This window comes from Oncorhynchus keta, chromosome 17 (assembly GCF_023373465.1).
Source record: "Oncorhynchus keta strain PuntledgeMale-10-30-2019 chromosome 17, Oket_V2, whole genome shotgun sequence".
Taxonomy (NCBI): domain Eukaryota; kingdom Metazoa; phylum Chordata; class Actinopteri; order Salmoniformes; family Salmonidae; genus Oncorhynchus; species Oncorhynchus keta.
Genome location: NC_068437.1, coordinates 12,396,544 through 12,415,891, shown reverse-complemented (window position 1 = coordinate 12,415,891; position 19,348 = coordinate 12,396,544). Strand labels below are relative to the sequence as shown.

General features: G+C 42.9%; 1 long non-coding RNA gene across 1 annotated transcript in view; it reads left to right on the top strand.

The window, feature by feature from the left end:
- Positions 1-7,243: 7,243 nt before the first annotated feature.
- Positions 7,244-19,348, top strand: part of LOC127908197 (uncharacterized) — a 16,769-nt gene continuing 4,664 nt past the window's right edge. The window contains exon 1 of the long non-coding RNA XR_008066275.1: positions 7,244-7,691. This is a non-coding gene — a long non-coding RNA (uncharacterized LOC127908197). The remainder of the gene's footprint in view (positions 7,692-19,348) is intronic.

Sequence of the window (19,348 nt, the reverse complement as noted above, 5' to 3'; positions counted from 1 at the left end):
TAACGTTTTTCATTGTTGCCAAAAAGTTACATTTTGGTTTCATCTGACCAGAGCACCTTCTTACACATGTTTGGTGTGTCTCCCAGGTGGCTTGTGGCAAACTTTAAACGACACTTATGGATATCTTTAAGAAATGGCTTTCTTCTTGCCACTCTTCCATAAAGGCCAGATTTGTGCAATATACGACTGATTGTTGTCCTATGGACAGAGTCTCCCACCTCAGCTGTAGATCTCTGCAGTTCATCCAGAGTGATCATGGGCCTCTTGGCTGCATCTCTGATCAGTCCTCTCCTTGTATGAGCTGAAAGTTTAGAGGGACGGCCAGGTCTTGGTAGCTTTGCAGTGGTCTGATACTCCTTCCATTTCAATATTACCGCTTGCACAGTGCTCCTTGGGATATTTAAAGCTTGGGAAATCTTTTTGTATCCAAATCCGGCTTTAAACTTATCATCATTAGTCATTTAGGTCAACATTGGATCATTCCGAGATCCTCACTGAACTTCTGGAGAGAGTTTGCTGCACTGAAAGTAAAGGGGCTGAATAATTTTGCACGCCCAATTTTTCAGTTTTTGATTTGTTAAAAAAGTTTGAAATATCCAATAAATGTTGTTCCACTTCATGATTGTGTCCCACTTGTTGTTGATTCTTCACAAAAAAAAATACATTTTTATATCTTTATGTTTGAAGCCTGAAATGTGGCAAAAGGTTGCAAAGTTCAAGGGGGCCGAATACTTTCGCAAGGCACTGTATCTAGCTATAAAATTCACAAAGCACATACAGAATAGAATTTCATGCCTTGACTGCTAACATTAGCTAGCAAGCTACCTAAAGCTGGTAAATAGCTAGCTAGCTGGACTCGATCTTCTTATAATCCCTGATCCTTGTTCTCAGGCTATCCGTACCGAAGGGTGTTATGTGAGACACACCCAGGATTTTAACGTTAGCTAGCTTGTATCAACAAGCTGGTAGTTTGGCCACTGGTAGTGGCCAGACCGAAGCCACTCCTCAGTAAAATGCACATGACAGCCTGCTTGGAGTTTGCCAAAAGGCACCCAAAGGACTCTCAGACCATGAGAAACTAGATTCTACGGTCTGATAAAACCAGGATTGAACTCTTTGGCCTGAATGCCAAGCATCATGTCTGGTGGAAACCTGCACCATCCATATGGTGAAGCATGGTGGTGGCAGCATCATGTTGTGGGGGAAGTTTTTCAGCGGCAGGGACTGGGAGACTAGTCAGGATCGAGAAAAGGATGAACGGATCACAGAGAGTACAGATTTGATGAAAACCTGCTCCAGAGTGCTCAGGACTTCAGACTGGGCCGAAGGTTCACCTTCCAACAGGACAACGACCCTAAGCACACAGCCAAGACAACGCAGGAGTGGTTTTGGGACACGTCTCTGAATGGCCCAGCCACAGCCCGGACTTGAACCTAATCAAGCATCTCTGGAGAGACCTGAAAATAGCTGTGCAGTGACGATCCCCATCTAACCTGACAGAGCTGGGGAGGATCTGCAGAGAATAATGGGAGAAACTCCCCAAAACAGGTGTTTTTTAAATACATTACAATACATTTTTTTAAATACATTTTAAAACAATGGAAGAAACCTAAAACAATTCTGAAAACCTGATTTTGCTTTGTCATTATTGGGTATTTAATATATTTTTGAATAAGGCTGTAACGCAACAAAATGTGGAAAAAGTTGAGGGATCTGAATATTTTCTGAATGAAGTGTATATGACAAAAAAAAGGGAATTGATGTTGTTGTATTGTTTGGAGTTTTTCCTGCAGATGCTGGATGTGGTTGTTTACAGTAAATATCATAAATGTTAAGAAAGAGTAATGTGTTGGATGACGAATATTTATTCAATTGATTGGAAATGCTGTGCAACTGTGGAGAGGTGCAGGTCAATGTGATCGATCCCCGTACATCAGGGTCATTTAAGTAGAAACGAAACAAAGTAAGTAGGGGAACAAGTGAACAGCACGTCTTACTTATTCACTTGAGTTATCGATTCAGCACACCAACTTCTGCATAGAGCTGGTGGTCAACGCACAACAGTGGTTGAGTGATTGAATAGAGGCATGATTCAAGCTCATCAACCCCCTGCACTTACATTGCACTGCACTGCAGGAAGCTGCCTTCCGGTGCCACTAGCTCACACATGCACACGCACACACGCAAGTAAACACACAGCCTTCATTCAACGAGATCTTCCCACACACAGTATCAACCTGGCTTATACGTCTTTCTCTCCCTTTATCAACATGTTTAGACATGCTTATGCATGGTAAGAAGGGAAGTTAAACAGAACACATGACAACAAGGTAGGCCATGTATGCAGAGGACAAACTGTTTGTCTACAGCACTTTGCACACAATATTGGTTTATTTGTTCAAATGTGGCCCTATATCCGTGATGTGGGAGGGTGTCTCTTTGTGCAAACAGAAGATAAACAATATGTAGGTGGCACATTGGTTTGTCATTCCTTTAAATATAGATATCCTACTCAGTGTCACCCTGGCCCGTTTGAACAGAAAATTGGGCAGACTGCCCCTGAAAAGACAAGGAGTTGCTGTGTGCACAAAAAAAAGACTAAACTTTGCATGTGCCAATTTTCCCGCAACGGTTGGTATTTATCCATTTTGAACTTGACGGGGGGAAGGTGTGCTTATCTCCATGCAAATCTCAAACTGTGAGCACAACTTCTGGAAGGTTGGTCAACTGTATACCAAGCAAATGAGCATATTGTTTGTTTGGTGGAAATGGGTGGTGTTTGATGCGGGAACTATAATAGGCCTAATAGTAGGCTATTAAAAACATTCAGATGAAAGCCTAATCTAGGCTGACTAGACAGGGCTGTAACGTCACAAAATGTGGAAAAAGTCAAGGGGTCTGAATACTTTCCGAATGCACTGTGTGTTTCCATAATGAGCTCTGCATCTGTCTTAAACTCTGCAACTTTGTCATTCCCGTCCTTGTTTTGGACAATCTCTCTTTTATTGCTCACTTTGGCCTGCTGGGCTGGGGGGGGCCTTGGCCACGCCTTCAGTGCTCGCTGAAAACAGAAGGGGGGGATTGGAAATAAACATCATAGTTGCTATTTAAAAAGGACTTCAGACAGCTCTACAAACAGTGCCTTGCGAAAGTATTCGGCCCCCTTGAACTTTGCGACCTTTTGCCACATTTCAGGCTTCAAACATAAAGATATAAAACTGTATTTTTCCGTGAAGAATCAACAACAAGTGGGACACAATCATGAAGTGGAACGACATTTATTGGATATTTCAAACTTTTTTAACAAATCAAAAACTGAAAAATTGGGCGTGCAAAATTATTCAGCCCCTTTACTTTCAGTGCAGCAAACTCTCTCCAGAAGTTCAGTGAGGATCTCGGAATGATCCAATGTTGACCTAAATGACTAATGATGATAAATACAATCCACCTGTGTGTAATCAAGTCTCCGTATAAATGCACCTGCACTGTGATAGTCTCAGAGGTCCGTTAAAAGCGCAGAGAGCATCATGAAAAACAAGAACACACCAGGCAGGTCCGAGATACTATTGTGAAGTAAGTTTAAAGCCGGATTTGGATACAAAAGATTTCCCAAACTTTAAACATCCCAAGGAGCACTGTGCAAGCGATAATATTGAAATGGAAGAAGTATCAGACCACTGCAAATCTACCAAGACCTGGCCGTCCCTCTAAACTTTCAGCTCATACCTGTGAAGACTGATCAGAGATGCAGCCAAATGCCCATGATCACTCTGGATGAACTACAGAGATCTACAGCTGAGGTGGGAGACTCTGTCCATAGGACAACAATCAGAGTACATTGCACAAATCTGGCCTTTATGGAAGAGTGGCAAGAAGAAAGCCATTTCTTAAAGATATCCATAAAAAGTGTTGTTTAAAGTTTGCCACAAGCCACCTGGGAGACACACCAAACATGTGGAAGAAGGTGCTCTGGTCAGATGAAACCAAAATTGAACTTTTTGGCAACAATGAAAAAAACGTTATGTTTGGTGTAAAAGCAACACAGCTCATTTGAACACACCATCCCCACTGTCAAACATGGCGGTGGCAGCATCATGGTTTGGGCCTGCTTTTCTTCAGCAGGGACAGGGAAGATGGTTAAAATTGATGGGAAGATGGATGGAGCCAAATACAGGACCACTCTGGAAGAAAACCTGATGGAGTCTGCAAAAGACCTGAGACTGGGACGGAGATTTGTCTTCCAACAAGACAATGATCCAAAACATAAAGCAAAATCTACAATGGAATGGTTCAAAAATAAACATATCCAGGTGTTAGAATGGCCAAGTCAAAGTCCAGACCTGAATCCAATCGAGAATCTGTGGAAAGAATTGAAAACTGCTGTTCACAAATCCTCCATCCAACCTCACTGAGCTCGAGCTGTTTTGCAAGGAGGAATGGGAAAAAATTCAGTCTTTCGATGTGCAAAACTGATAGAGACATACCCCAGACTTACAGCTGTAATCGCAGCAACAGGTGGCGAAACGTATTAACTTATAAGGGGGCTGAATAATTTTGACACGCCCAATTTTTCAGTTTTTGATTTGTTAAAAAGTTTGAAATATCCAATAAATGTCGTTCCACTTCATGATTGTGTGGAGTCTTGTTGTTGATTCTTCACTGAAAAAATACAGTTTTATATCTTTATGTTTGAAGCCTGAAATGTGGAAAAAGGCCGCAAAGTTTAAGGGGGCTGAATACTTTCGCAAGGCACTGTATCATAGCATGTACTGTACCTTCGACCCTCCTTACCTTTGCACATATCTGGCTGGTCTTTTAAGAAAAGATCTCTGAATTGACTTTTTCTTTGCGTTTCCTCGTGATTCATCCCCCCACTTGCCAGGACCTTTTCATCTTTGACCTTTGCTGGCCGATCGATCTTTTCACTCCATTTTCTTAAGATCTCTCCATCAAGCTTATCTCTATTCGGTAATGCTGTGACTGTAATCTTTGTTTTTGTCTTTTCTCCCAATTCACCTCTTTCCACTTTTGTCATACTACTGCACGTAAGAACTCATCGCCCATATCATAGTCCCTCTCTGACCAGCCCATGTCAATGTCCAGGTCCTTTTGAACTTTGCTGCCTGGCCTGTGTAAGTGTCTTGAGTCTTTCCTCTAGCTGCTGCTGCTGCAAAAAAAAAGAAGAGAAATCTGACAAGAGAAGAGAGTGAAGGGACATTTATACACACAGAAAAACAGAAATAAGAGAAATGCCTTGTACATGCTTTCAGACGAGCGCAGCACTCATCATTGTATCAATATGCTACCATTCTGTTTTTTTTCACAACCTGCGCTTGGCTGGATCATCCTGCTGAGGGTTCAGAGTCTTCGACTCAGCTGCAGTAACTGAAATCTGACAAGAAAAAAAATGTTTTACTGGCATTCATATCAAAAGGAATGTGTTTGATTATAGTTCCCTCAACACTAAAATATGTGCAAATTATTGAGTATGCTTTCAAATGGATTTGTTTTCAAATAGAAACACAATAGACCTTTCCAGACAAGTTCAGGACAGTTTGAATAGATGATCAACAGACCATTCTATTCATTTAATAGACTGCAATTAAATATCAATCTGTGACTAACATAGAGTTAAACGTTTCATTGCACAAAACAACTGTAAGAGATTTGTTTGACCTCAGCACTAGCTGAGAAGATGGAGAAATCTGGAAGATGAGGGAGGTTACAAACAGACAGTATAAGTGACAGGTGTTGAAACTAACCTCACACATCCCCCATATTCTCCGCCTATCCTCTCTCATTTTACCTTGTGCACATCCTGGCTGGTCCTCCTGAGCCAATCTGACTCATCACCCCAGACTACGCAAAATTGAGGAATCTGTCATGAAAAGGAAAAATGAATAAGTGGGGTCTTACAGTATGTGACAATAACAAACAGTAAGTCATAATGCTGCACCTTCCTCTTTCAGACCTTTGCACTGCTGGGGTGTGGTGGTCTCTTTGACCTGAACAACCAGCAAAAAAAATTGATACATCTGCATGGAGAAAGATTTTGAGGAGAGATAGATAAACATACTGAGGGTATTCATGCTCACTTCACATTATGAACATCAAGAATATTGTTATTCTTCTCTTTATCCTCTATAGTGGTGTTTCTTTTTAAAGTCTCTTTCATCCACATGTTTTACCTTTGCATTTTGCTGGCTGGTTCTCCTGAAATACCCCTTTCTTTTCAACTGCTCTTTTTTTTGTCTCTTGGTTTTATTTCATCTCTCTCAGCTGTATTACCATCACTTTGGAATAGGAGCTTTCTTTTCCTCAATGTCCACATTCCAGTTTTTCCATTCGACTTTACATAATGTATGAACTCATTGTCACTATCCATTGTTGGCTCACTACTATAAAGCCTCACAGTGGAGGTGTTATAATACCCATAAAACCTAGTGGTTAAACAGGGAAATGGTTCCAATCATTTTTTACACCATTCATTTCTTCCCATAGGGAATTTTAGAACATTTGGAAATCAGGGCTGTCTTTCGTATAGGTTTACACTGCTTTGACATCCATGTAAACCTCTCTCAGACAAGGCAACTTTTATCAATATATTCCGATCTATTTACTCTCAGATTCGAAGAAGCAAATTTGCATCAAAGTATACATCATTCAAGACTACAAATCCCTGCAAGCTCCCGCACGTCATCTCTAGCTGACACCTTTGCAAACAGGTATTGTGTCCATTTAAAACTTGCACAAGGCAGTTCACAGAACTGTCAATTAAAATAAATGTTGCCAAATTATTCCATACTAAATTTAGCTAACATTAGATAGTTAGTCCATAGATTCTTACCTTTGCCTCGATTCGGCAGTCAGGTTCCAGATGATCATAGCATTTGTAGTTCTTTATGGTTGTCACAGTAGCAACTAATTAGCAATTCATTTTGGGGTGGTAAATATAGCAAATATATTGATAAAAGTCACCTTGTTCTAGAGAGATTTACACAGTTATCAAAACGTCAAGCCAGAGTAATGTTTATATGACCCCTTACAAACAGGCCACATTTTTGCCTGCAACAAACCTTTGCACCTCTCGTGCATATGCTGGCGTGCTGGTGACATTGTAGTGGTGTGCAGATGTGGGTGGGAATCTATTTGAATCAATCCATTGAATATACACCATCGAAATGAAAGCAAAATTGAGAAATCATTCAGACGCAACGGCAACGGACGTTTTCATGAGAAGTCAGTTCAAAAAATGTCTGCCCTGCTAGAGTTGCCCCGGTCAACTGTAAGTGCTATTATTGTGGAAACGTCAAGGAGCAACAACACAAGCTCACAGAACGGGACCGCTGAGTGCTGAAGCATGTAAAAATGGTGTCCTCGGCTGCAACACTCACTAACTTCCTTTATTTCTTCACTTATGCACTCATTGTCACTTTCGATTACTTCCTCAATTTCACTGTCACTTTCTGACCAGTCAGTCTATTTTTTAACTTTTTAATTTTTCAACTTTATTTAACCTGGTAGACGAGTTGAGAACAAGTTTTAATTTACAACTGCGACCTGGCCAAGATCAAGCAAAGCAATGCGACACAAAAAACAAGACAGAGTTACACATGGTATAAACAAATGTACAGTCGATAACACAATAGGAAAAAAAGTCTATATGCAGTGTGTGCAAATGACGTGAGGAGGTAAGGCCATAGTAGTGAAGTAATTACAATTTAGCAAATTAACACGTAGAAGTAGAAATACTGGTCTGCAAAAGTAGAAATACTGAGGTGCAAAAGAGCAAAAAAGTAAATAAAAACAATATGGGGATGAAGTAGGTAGATTGGATGGGCTATTTACAGAGGGTCTGTGCACAGCTGCAGCGATCGGTTGCTTGCTCAGATAGCTGATATTTAAAGCGAAATCAATGTCCAGGTCCTTTTCGCCTTTGACCCTTGCTGCCTGGTCTTTCTGAGGGTTCTGAGTCCTATCCCTGTCTGCAGCAAAAACAGAGAGATCTGAAAAAAGAAACAGGAGTGTTATTAAATGGACTTTCAAGCGATAGTAACACAAAGCAATAAAGACTGGAAAAAGGTTTCGAACATGCTCATCAGTCATAATTGTATCCATACAGTATGCTGCAACTCCAAGTAATGCCTTTTAACCATTGCTATTTGAAAACATTCTGCAGTTAACAGATAAATGGCTGCCCTCAAGTGGAAAAGTGAGAGATAAACATATTAGTGAGGGTGTTCAAGCTCGCCTCATATTTTTTTTTTTGTGACCATATTCTTTGGGGGGTGGGGGTGGGTGGGGGGGTAACAGGTAAAATATTCCAAAACATTGGTACAATGTTCAAACCAGGAAAACAAAAAACAAAAAACTTTAACACTTATTGCGTCTCTTTCAGTTTCACCTTTGTATTTTGCTGGCTGGTTCTCCTGAAGGACCTCTTTCTTTTCATCTCCCTCTTTCTCATCCTCTTAGATTACTTTGTCTTTGTCAACACCATCACTGTCTGGCATTCTCTATTTATCTCATTTATATTCCCATCTTTCTGGAGTTCATCATGAACACATCATCACTCTTACAGTTACTCTCTGACTCTCTCTATATCAATGTCCAGGTCCTTTTAACCTTTGACCTTTGCTGCCTCATCTGTCTGAGTGTCCTAAGTTTTTCCTTCAGCTGCAGCAAAAACAGACAAATCTGGCAAAAAAAAAGAGGGAGGGGACATTAATACACACATCAAAGTAAATCTCAGCTTCGCTAAAAATACAGTCAAGAAAAATGATTATGTTGATCATAGTGATTCAGGAGTAACATTAAAACTGAATAATAAGCCCAATTAACATTAGACAACTTTACAGAAAACCCTCAAGTTGCTGAAATAAGTAAATTAAATCAATGATGAGAGAATCATCAGAATAACTAAAATATCAGTGCATATGGCAATATTTTGCTAAGTGCAGAGATGTATTACATTTACATTACATTTAAGTCATTTAGCAGACGCTCTTATCCAGAGCGACTTACAAATTGGTGCATTCACCTTATGACATCCAGTGGAACAGCCACTTTACAATAGTGCATCTAAATCTTTTAAGGGGGGTGAGAAGGATTACTTTATCCTATCCTAGGTATTCCTTAAAGAGGTGGGGTTTCAGGTGTCTCCGGAAGGTGGTGATTGACTCCGCTGTCCTGGCGTCGTGAGGGAGTTTGTTCCACCATTGGGGAGCCAGAGCAGCGAACAGTTTTGACTGGGCTGAGCGGGAACTGTACTTCCTCAGTGGTAGGGAGGCGAGCAGGCCAGAGGTGGATGAACGCAGTGCCCTTGTTTGGGTGTAGGGCCTGATCAGAGCCTGGAGGTACTGAGGTGCCGTTCCCCTCACAGCTCCGTAGGCAAGCACCATGGTCTTGTAGCGGATGCGAGCTTCAACTGGAAGCCAGTGGAGAGAGCGGAGGAGCGGGGTGACGTGAGAGAACTTGGGAAGGTTGAACACCAGACGGGCTGCGGCGTTCTGGATGAGTTGTAGGGGTTTAATGGCACAGGCAGGGAGCCCAGCCAACAGCGAGTTGCAGTAATCCAGACGGGAGATGACAAGTGCCTGGATTAGGACCTGCGCCGCTTCCTGTGTGAGGCAGGGTCGTACTCTGCGGATGTTGTAGAGCATGAACCTACAGGAACGGGCCACCGCCTTGATGTTAGTTGAGAACGACAGGGTGTTGTCCAGGATCACGCCAAGGTTCTTAGCGCTCTGGGAGGAGGACACAATGGAGTTGTTATTACAGGTCATGAATGTTTAGGGACATGCTACAGACTTTGTGGCACATCAGAAAGATCAGCATACCTCAAATCCAAATGTTGAGAGTTCAAATCCTAGAGGGGGGCTATATTTTATGTAGTCACCTGTGTTTTGAAATTAGTGGGAAACGCCAATTGGCTAATGGCCAACAAGCTGTGTCAGCTGGAAACTAACAGTAAAGCTATCATGCTTGAAAACAAATTATATAGTTCCAAAACCATATTATTACATTTTCTGTTGTTACATTTACCTCCCGAAAATGCTGTTATTTAGGTAATTTCCTTAATAGGAGACATCAGAGGTCAGCATGTGGGAGAAGTCGGAGCTTAGGAATGATAGACACATTTCTCACTAGTAATTACCAATTGGTAATATTTTTGGTAAATTCCCACTATCCACTTGGTTACTAATGCAGCATTACGTACAATCATTACTGCACTTTAAAATGGAGTTGGGGCAATGTGCTGAAGGGACTTCTTTCGCATTTTTTTGAGGGGCGGTCAAAATGATGTTGTATTTGTGCCAACCGTCAGTGGAAATGTTGTACCAGTATAAGTGGTTTTATGATTATGTGGATGCAACTGGTTCACAGGAAGTAAGTGTTTCATTTTCAATAACTTACTGTCAAGTAATTACAAGTGGGTTTTTGTAAAATTCACAGTCATTTACTGCAGCTAATCCATCACACTCACTAACCTAATGGTCTGGTAGGAAAGTGAGTGCTACAATTACATGGTGACTAGCTTTAAATTAAATAGCATATGGTTCTTTGGTATCACATGCACTTATGTGAACAGAACTGACTGTGTGAAAGCTTAATGATTATCAACAGAGCATATTAAGTGGGATGACATTCCTGCTTATGGAAGACCAAAAGAGCTAGCTGAAAGCCTCAAATAAGCCAAGCCTGTAATATTTTGATAGGTTGGCACTGTTACAGTATGCTGCCAATCAGCAAGTGATGTGCATGTTGTCAACAGAAGAGTCAGTGAAGGCACAGTAGGTTACTGGCAAGATTGCTAGAGGCAGCGTGTGTCATGTAGGTTACTGGCAATATTTTACCAGTAAGTTATTGTGACTTTTACAATAACTTACTGACAAGTAGTTTCCAGTTAAGAATTTACAAATTCACAGTCATTTCTGGCACCAAATTAACATAAGTTACTGGAAATGCACAATGATCTCGTCACTGGGCAGCTCATTACTGACATATTCCCTTACAAAGTTTTACAAAACGTGCTACTTTCAATAGCATAAACATCAAACACTTCCCTTAAAGACAACAATGACGGATTGAAGACAGAGGTGCAGAACGCCTCAAGATAAAAACGTCATATTCAATATCTGTGAATCGGACTAAATTTTAGCACTTCCCTCCACATACTCGTATACTCGTGGGAAATAACCTATAATCAGGACAACAAAACAAAACAAAATGATGAGGCTAGAGAAATGTATCGACCAATATTACCAACACACTCAACAGCAAAATATTAAATTCCCAAAAGAAAACGAGACACCTCAACAGACACAGACGATTTATGCTTTTCACCACCTGAAATGGTGAGTGTAGGAACCGACTCGCTAAATTCGATAAATTGGGCATAGGTGAACTAGTCAGTAAATTTATAAAGAAGTTGAAGGCGAGCCTCAAGATGAGTAAATGAAAAAGCAGCAACAATGGAGAAAGAAACAATCAAGCTAAAAGGTACAGTCAATACTATCGAAATGGACGTTGAACATTTTTTGGGGGAAATAGAACATGTTTCTGAGAGAAGCTTTACTTGAAATACAGACTAGATCTATGCGAGAATATCTGATACTTACCAATATTACAGAGAATGAGGGTGAAGATCCATAATAGTGTGGTGAAAGATTTCCTGGTTAAAGTGCCACAGATCACAGGCGATATAAAATCAAACTCAAACTTGTACATCCTTTCGGACAGCGAGGAAACCGATTTAAAGGCCCAATCGTTGCAAAATGGGCATTCTTTAAGGATAAAATAATGGTTAAAAGTCTGGGCAAAAGGCTCGCTGGCATGAAAATAGACATGACCGATCAGTTCCCAAAGGAAATTGCAAAACGGCGCAAAGTTCTGTACCCACTCTTTAAAGTAAACAGACTAAATGGGAAACGTTTAGCTCTGGTAGTCGATAACCAACTGTGCCGAGACACCAAGTCTACTCCATGGCTATTGTAGATAATACAAAGTTCCCATAGAGGAGTCGAATAATGGAACACCCAATACTATCCATGGTAGGGATTGTAATAAAACACTGGAAATCTATCAAATACAACAATTGATAAAGATATAAACTACAAATACAATATACCATTCAAGATAGGGAATGTTGTAAAATAATTTGTTTTCGACATTCTATTTAGAGTATTTTAGAAATAGAAAAGACGGCATTAGAAGAAAATACAATTATTGAAATGATACAACTTCAAATATAAGGAACTGGAACACAGAAGTATTTCAAACTGGAAATTAGGTCGTAATCAACATAGTAGGGATAAAAACACAGCAAAGACATAGAAGGCACGGTATGTGGGTATGTGTGGGTGTGTATGTGGGGGGAGTGCGGTTGTCATGGAAGATGGGGTGTGTGTTAAGTGAGTGAAAAAGTCAAATGGTTGCAAGTGCCAGAGCCCATGTGTGTCTGCGAGCGGAAGTTGTAACAGGGAGAGTTTTCAATTTGTGCAGATATGGGATATACACTTTAAAATATATGACAAAAATAGTCTATTTATTTATTGTCCTATCATGATGGAACGGTCCCCAACCCTATACCCTAGGCACACCCCTGATCGAGAAATCTTTATCTGTTTTATAGGCCTACAGCAAGGAGCCTATACGCAGTCAAGACAGAAAGATAAATGAGGTCAGAGACACTAAAGCAGCACCGCCCCCTCAAGAGCCTGAACCTGCCTGGCGGGGTTGGTCCAACAAAGCTAAAGCCCCCGGGTGTGTGAGAATAATATACAAGGAATTTCTCAAAGCTGCTAATGAGAACCTTGACGACCTTGCGTCTAGCCGGTGGGAATTCCGATGGAGACCCCCACCCAGGTAGTGGAAGTGCTGGCAACACTAGCTGCAGTAACCCATGGGGAGGGGGTCAGACTCGGACAATCAGAGAGAGGGCAAATTATTGTGGCCCTGGAGGCACACAATAATCAAAGGTCCGACTGCACAGAGATGCTTGGGAAAATGGTAACAGCGCGGGAGCAGCGTGTGTGCGTTAGGGAAAGGGGTATATTTCTGAGCTCTATCAGCTAGAACTTGACATTGGTTAATCAAATCTCCCCATTCTTGCTCAATTGTGTATGCCTTCTCAAACAGGTACAACTGTATATGCATTCGCACATCAAGTCTTCTTTTCAGTGGGGCTCAGGGATGAAACAACTGTTGAACATTTGAGCTTGTGGTTGATGGTGTGGGAAGGTTGGGGAGAGTGTGTGTACATATCCCACTTCTGTTGCTATGGGATAAAGATGTTGGGGACAACATAGGATGAATCTGCCCGGGTTGGCGCTTGGGTTGTGCCGTAGCGGAGATCTTCGTGGGCTATGCTCTGCCATGACTCAGGATGGTAAGTTGGCGGTTAAAAGTGTCTCTCTAGTGGTGTGGGCGCTATGCTTTGGCAAAGTGGGTAGGATTATATCCTGCCTGTTTGGCCCTGTCCGGGGGTATCGTCGGACGGGGCCACAGTGTCTCCCGATCCCTCCTGTCTCAGCCAGTATTTATGCTGCAGTAGTTTATGTGTCGGGGGGCTAGGGTCAGTCTGTTATATCTGGAGTACTTCTCCTGTCTTGTCCGGTGTCCTGTGTGAATTTAAGTATGTTCTCTCTAATTCTCTCTCTTTCAGAGGACCTGAGCCCTAGGACCATGCCTCAGGACTACCTGGCCTGATGACTCCTTGAGGTCCCCAGTCCACAAGGCCGCCGCTACTCCAGTTTCATCTGTTCTGCTTGCGGCTATGGAACCCTGACCTGTTCACCGGACGTGCTACCTGTCCCAGACCTGCTGTTTTAAACTCTCGAGAGACAGCAGGAGCGGTAGAGATACTCTGAATGATCGGCTATGAAAAGCCAACTGACATTTACTCCTGAGGTGCTTACCTGTTGCACCCTCGACAACCACTGTGATTATTATTATTTGACCCTGCTGGTCATCTATGAACATTTGAACATCTTGGCCATGTTCTGTTATAATCTCCACCCGGCACAGCCAGAAGAGGATTGGCCACCCCTCATAGCCTGGTTCCTCTCTAGATTTCTTCCAAGGTTCTGGCCTTTCTAGGGAATTTTTCCTAGCCACTGTGCTTCTACACCTGCATTGCTTGCTGTTTGGGGTTTTAGGTTGGGTTTATGTACAGCACTTTGTGACATCAGCTGATGTAAGAAGGGCTTTATAAATACATTTGATTGATTGATGAATCACAATGAATCACAATAATTGTTTGCCAAAATAATAATTGCTTCCCAAAAAAATACATTTTTGTAATGGCAATTCTGGTTATAGGTAGCATATGAACTGTCAACAATACAGGGTATATTATTAGTTAATTGTGAAAATAAATTAACATATGTAATATTTATATATATATATATATGTATATAGTACCAGTCAAAAGTTTGGACACACCTACTTATTCAAGGTTTTTTTTCTACTTTTTTAAAACTTTTTTCTACATTGTGGAATAATAGTGAAAACATCAAAACTATAAAATAACACATATGGAATAATTTAGTAGCCAAAACAACAACCCTTGAATAAGTAGGTGTGTCCAAACTTTTGACTGGTTCTGTATATTATTTTTAAAATAACTCGAAAAATACAATTGAAGTGAGGGCATTGGAAATGGTTTTGGTGCTTGATCTGCTTCTGTTCTGTGGGTGGCATTGTGTCCTCTTCTTAAAGGATGGGTCCCAATCGCTCAAAGGCCCTAGGATCCAGCTGGACAGGGGTGGTCTGCCAGTCACTGGGACGACAACCCAACTTGGGATGGGGGGAGGTTTTAGCGGGTGGAATCGTGGAGAACAATTGGAGGTTTACTCAAATATCATGGTACAGCTATACGAGCACTCAATCATCATTGTACTTTTAAATGGTAAGTTTACAAAGATATACACTGCATTATGATATATCTCATTATGGTAAATGGTGAAATAAGTATAGCCAGTTATAATTGTAATGGCTTAGCGGAACAAGAAAAAACGATCTGTGTTTACCTAGTTAAAAGAGAAGGAATATAATATCTATTGTTTACAAGAAACTCATTCAACGATTTTAGAGGAAGTTGTGTGGAAAAAGGACTGAGGGGGTGAAATATACTTCTCCCGTGGGCAAAAAAACTCAAAAGGGCTAATACGAATGTTCAAATTGTCCAAACAGATCCGCAAAGGAGATGGATTCTTTTAAATAGGTTATAGAACCCTAAACATGGTTGGCTTATTAAGTTATATGGTCCAAATAATGATGATCAATGCTTCTTTGAAAATATATAGAAGAATTTGTCAAGCCTATAAGCAATACAGACTCTATTTTATGGTGGGAATTTTATAATATGGTTTTAAACTGCAATGGATTGTAAAAGGAAACCACATTACAAACTATAAACCTCATGCGCCTAAAGAAATCACGGATATCATGGATATATTGGAGGTAGTGGATATATGGATGCTTGAATATCCTGACCTCGTGAAATGTACGTGGCGGAGGCTCAATCAAGCTAGGCGTCTTGACTACTTTCTTGTGTCATTCTCGCTGGCACCAAAAGTGTACAAGTGTTGATAGGGGACAGAATGCAGTCAGACCATTAAATAATTGACATTACTCTTACAGAATTCTCACGTGGGCGAGGATATTGGAAATGTAAACAAAGACTGTTAGATGACAACTTGTTTTTATCCAGGAAGGAAGAGTTTATAACCGTTTTTTACCAACATAACATACTGTAGGTACAGCAGATCCCCTTATTTTATGAGACACTTTTCAATGTGCCTTTAGAGGCCATGCAATTCAATATTACTCTTTAAAAGAAAAGCAATTTAGGTCAAAATAGTTTATATTAACAAAGGAAATAGAGGGACTAACAGTACAGACATAGAGCAAAAACAACTGTACCGTAGAGGCACAAAATAAGTTAGAGGGAAAACAAAAAGAACTGGAGGAACTTATTCAAGAAAGATCAAGTGTAATATATTATTTAAAAAATTAAGTGAACTGGATGAAATATGGAGAAAAACACACCTAATTAGTTTAATTTGCTGAAATGATTCAAATCAAATCATATTTTATTTTTCACATACGCAGTAAAATGCTTTCTTACAAGCCCTTAAACAACAATGCAGTTAAGAAAATACCTTAAAATTACCACAATTAAAGAGCAGAAGCAAATAACAATAGCAGGGCTATATACAGGCTATATACATTGCATTAGCGTAGCCTCTTCTGTAGCCTGTCAACTATGTGTCTGTCTATCCCTGTTCTCTCCTCTCTGCACAGACCATACAAACGCTCCACACCGCGTGGCCGCGGTCACCCTAATCTGGTGGTCCCAGCGCGCACGACCCACGTGGAGTTCCAGGTCTCCGGTAGCCTCTGGAACTGCCGATCTGCTGCCAACAAGGCAGAGTTCATCTCAGCCTATGCCTCCCTCCAGTCCCTCGACTTCTTGGCACTGACAGAAACATGGATCACCACAGATAACACTGCTACTCCTACTGCTCTCTCTTCGTCCGCCCACGTGTTCTCGCACACCCCGAGAGCTTCTGGTCAGCGGGGTGGTGGCACTGGGATCCTCATCTCTCCCAAGTGGTCATTCTCTCTTTCTCCCCTTACCCATCTGTCTATCGCCTCCTTTGAATTTCATGCTGTCACAGTTACCAGCCCTTTCAAGCTTAACATCCTTATCATTTATCGCCCTCCAGGTCCCCTCGGAGAGTTCATCAATGAGCTTGATGTCTTGATAAGCTCCTTTCCTGAGGACGGCTCACCTCTCACAGTTCTGGGCGACTTTAACCTCCCCACGTCTACCTTTGACTCATTCCTCTCTGCCTCCTTCTTTCCACTCCTCTCCTCTTTTGACCTCACCCTCTCACCTTCCCCCCCTACTCACAAGGCAGGCAATACGCTCAACCTCATCTTTACTAGATGCTGTTCTTCCACTAACCTCATTGCAACTCCCCTCCAAGTCTCCGACCACTACTTTGTATCCTTTTCCCTCTCGCTCTCATCCAACACTTCCCACACTGCCCCTACTCGGATGGTATCGCGCCGTCCCAACCTTCGCTCTCTCCCCTGCTACTCTCTCCTCTTCCATCCTATCATCTCTTCCCTCTGCTCAAACCTTCTCCAACCTATCTCCTGATTCTGCCTCCTCAACCCTCCTCTCCTCCCTTTCTGCATCCTTTGACTCTCTATGTCCCCTATCTTCCAGGCCGGCTCGGTCCTCCCCTCCCGCTCCGTGGCTCGACGACTCATTGCGAGCTCACAGAACAGGGCTCCGAGCAGCCGAGCGGAAATGGAGGAAAACTCGCCTCCCTGCGGACCTGGCATCCTTTCACTCCCTCCTCTCTACATTTTCCTCCTCTGTCTCTGCTGCTAAAGCCACTTTCTACCACTCTAAATTCCAAGCATCTGCCTCTAACCCTAGGAAGCTCTTTGCCACCTTCTCCTCCCTCCTGAATCCACCTCCCCCCCCCCCTCCTCCCTCTCTGCAGATGACTTCGTCAACCATTTTGAAAAGAAGGTCGACGACATCCGATCCTCGTTTGCTAAGTCAAACGACACCGCTGGTTCTGCTCACACTGCCCTACCCTGTGCTCTGACCTCTTTCTCCCCTCTCTCTCCAGATGAAATCTCGCGTCTTGTGACGGCCGGCCGCCCAACAACCTGCCCGCTCGACCCTATCCCCTCCTCTCTTCTCCAGACCATTTCCGGAGACCTTCTCCCTTACCTCACCTCGCTCATCAACTCATCCCTGACCGCTGGCTACGTCCCTTCCGTCTTCAAGAGAGCGAGAGTTGCACCCCTTCTGAAAAAACCTACACTCGATCCCTCCGATGTCAACAACTACAGACCAGTACCCCTTCTTTCTTTTCTCTCCAAAACTCTTGAACGTGCCGTCCTTGGCCAGCTCTCCGCTATCTCTCTCAGAATGACCTTCTTGATCCAAATCAGTCAGGTTTCAAGACTAGTCATTCAACTGAGACTGCTCTTCTCTGTATCACGGAGGCGCTCCGCACTGCTAAAGCTAACTCTCTCTCCTCTGCTCTCATCCTTCTAGACCTATCGGCTGCCTTCGATACTGTGAACCATCAGATCCTCCTCTCCACCCTCTCCGAGTTGGGCATCTCCGGCGCAGCCCACGCTTGGATTGTGTCCTACCTGACAGGTCGCTCCTACCAGGTGGCGTGGCGAGAATCTGTCTCCTCACCACGCGCTCTCACCACTGGTGTCCCCCAGGGCTCTGTTCTAGGCCCTCTCCTATTCTCGCTATACACCAAGTCACTTGGCTCTGTCATAACCTCACATGGTCTCTCCTATCATTGCTATGCAGACGACACACAATTAATCTTCTCCTTTCCCCCTTCTGATGACCAGGTGGCGAATCGCATCTCTGCATGTCTGGCAGACATATCAGTGTGGATGACGGATCACCACCTCAAGCTGAACCTCGGCAAGACGGAGCTGCTCTTCCTCCCGGGAAGGACTGCCCGTTCCATGATCTCGCCATCACGGTTGACAACTCCATTGTGTCCTCCTCCCAGAGCGCTAAGAACCTTGGCGTGATCCTGACAACACCCTGTCGTTCTCAACTAACATCAAGGCGGTGGCCCGTTCCTGTAGGTTCATGCTCTACAACATCCGCAGAGTACGACCCTGCCTCACACAGGAAGCGGCGCAGGTCCTAATCCAGGCACTTGTCATCTCCCGTCTGGATTACTGCAACTCGCTGTTGGCTGGGCTCCTGCCTGTGCCATTAAACCCCTACAACTCATCCAGAACGCCACAGCCCGTCTGGTGTTCAACCTTCCCAAGTTCTCTCACGTCACCCCGCTCCTCCGCTCTCTCCACTGGCTTCCAGTTGAAGCTCGCATCCGCTACAAGACCATGGTGCTTGCCTACGGAGCTGTGAGGGGAACGGCACCTCAGTACCTCCAGGCTCTGATCAGGCCCTACACCCAAACAAGGGCACTGCGTTCATCCACTCTGGCCTGCTCGCCTCCCTACCACTGAGGAAGTACAGTTCCCGCTCAGCCCAGTCAAAACTGTTCGCTGCTCTGGCTCCCCAATGGTGGAACACACTCCCTCACGACGCCAGGACAGCGGAGTCAATCACCACCTTCCGGAGACACCTGAAACCCCACCTCTTTAAGGAATACCTAGGATAGGATAAAGTAATCCTTCTCACCCCCCTTAAAAGATTTAGATGCACTATTGTAAAGTGGCTGTTCCACTGGATGTCATAAGGTGAATGCACCAATTTGTAAGTCGCTCTGGATAAGAGCGTCTGCTAAATGACTTAAATGTAAAATGTAAA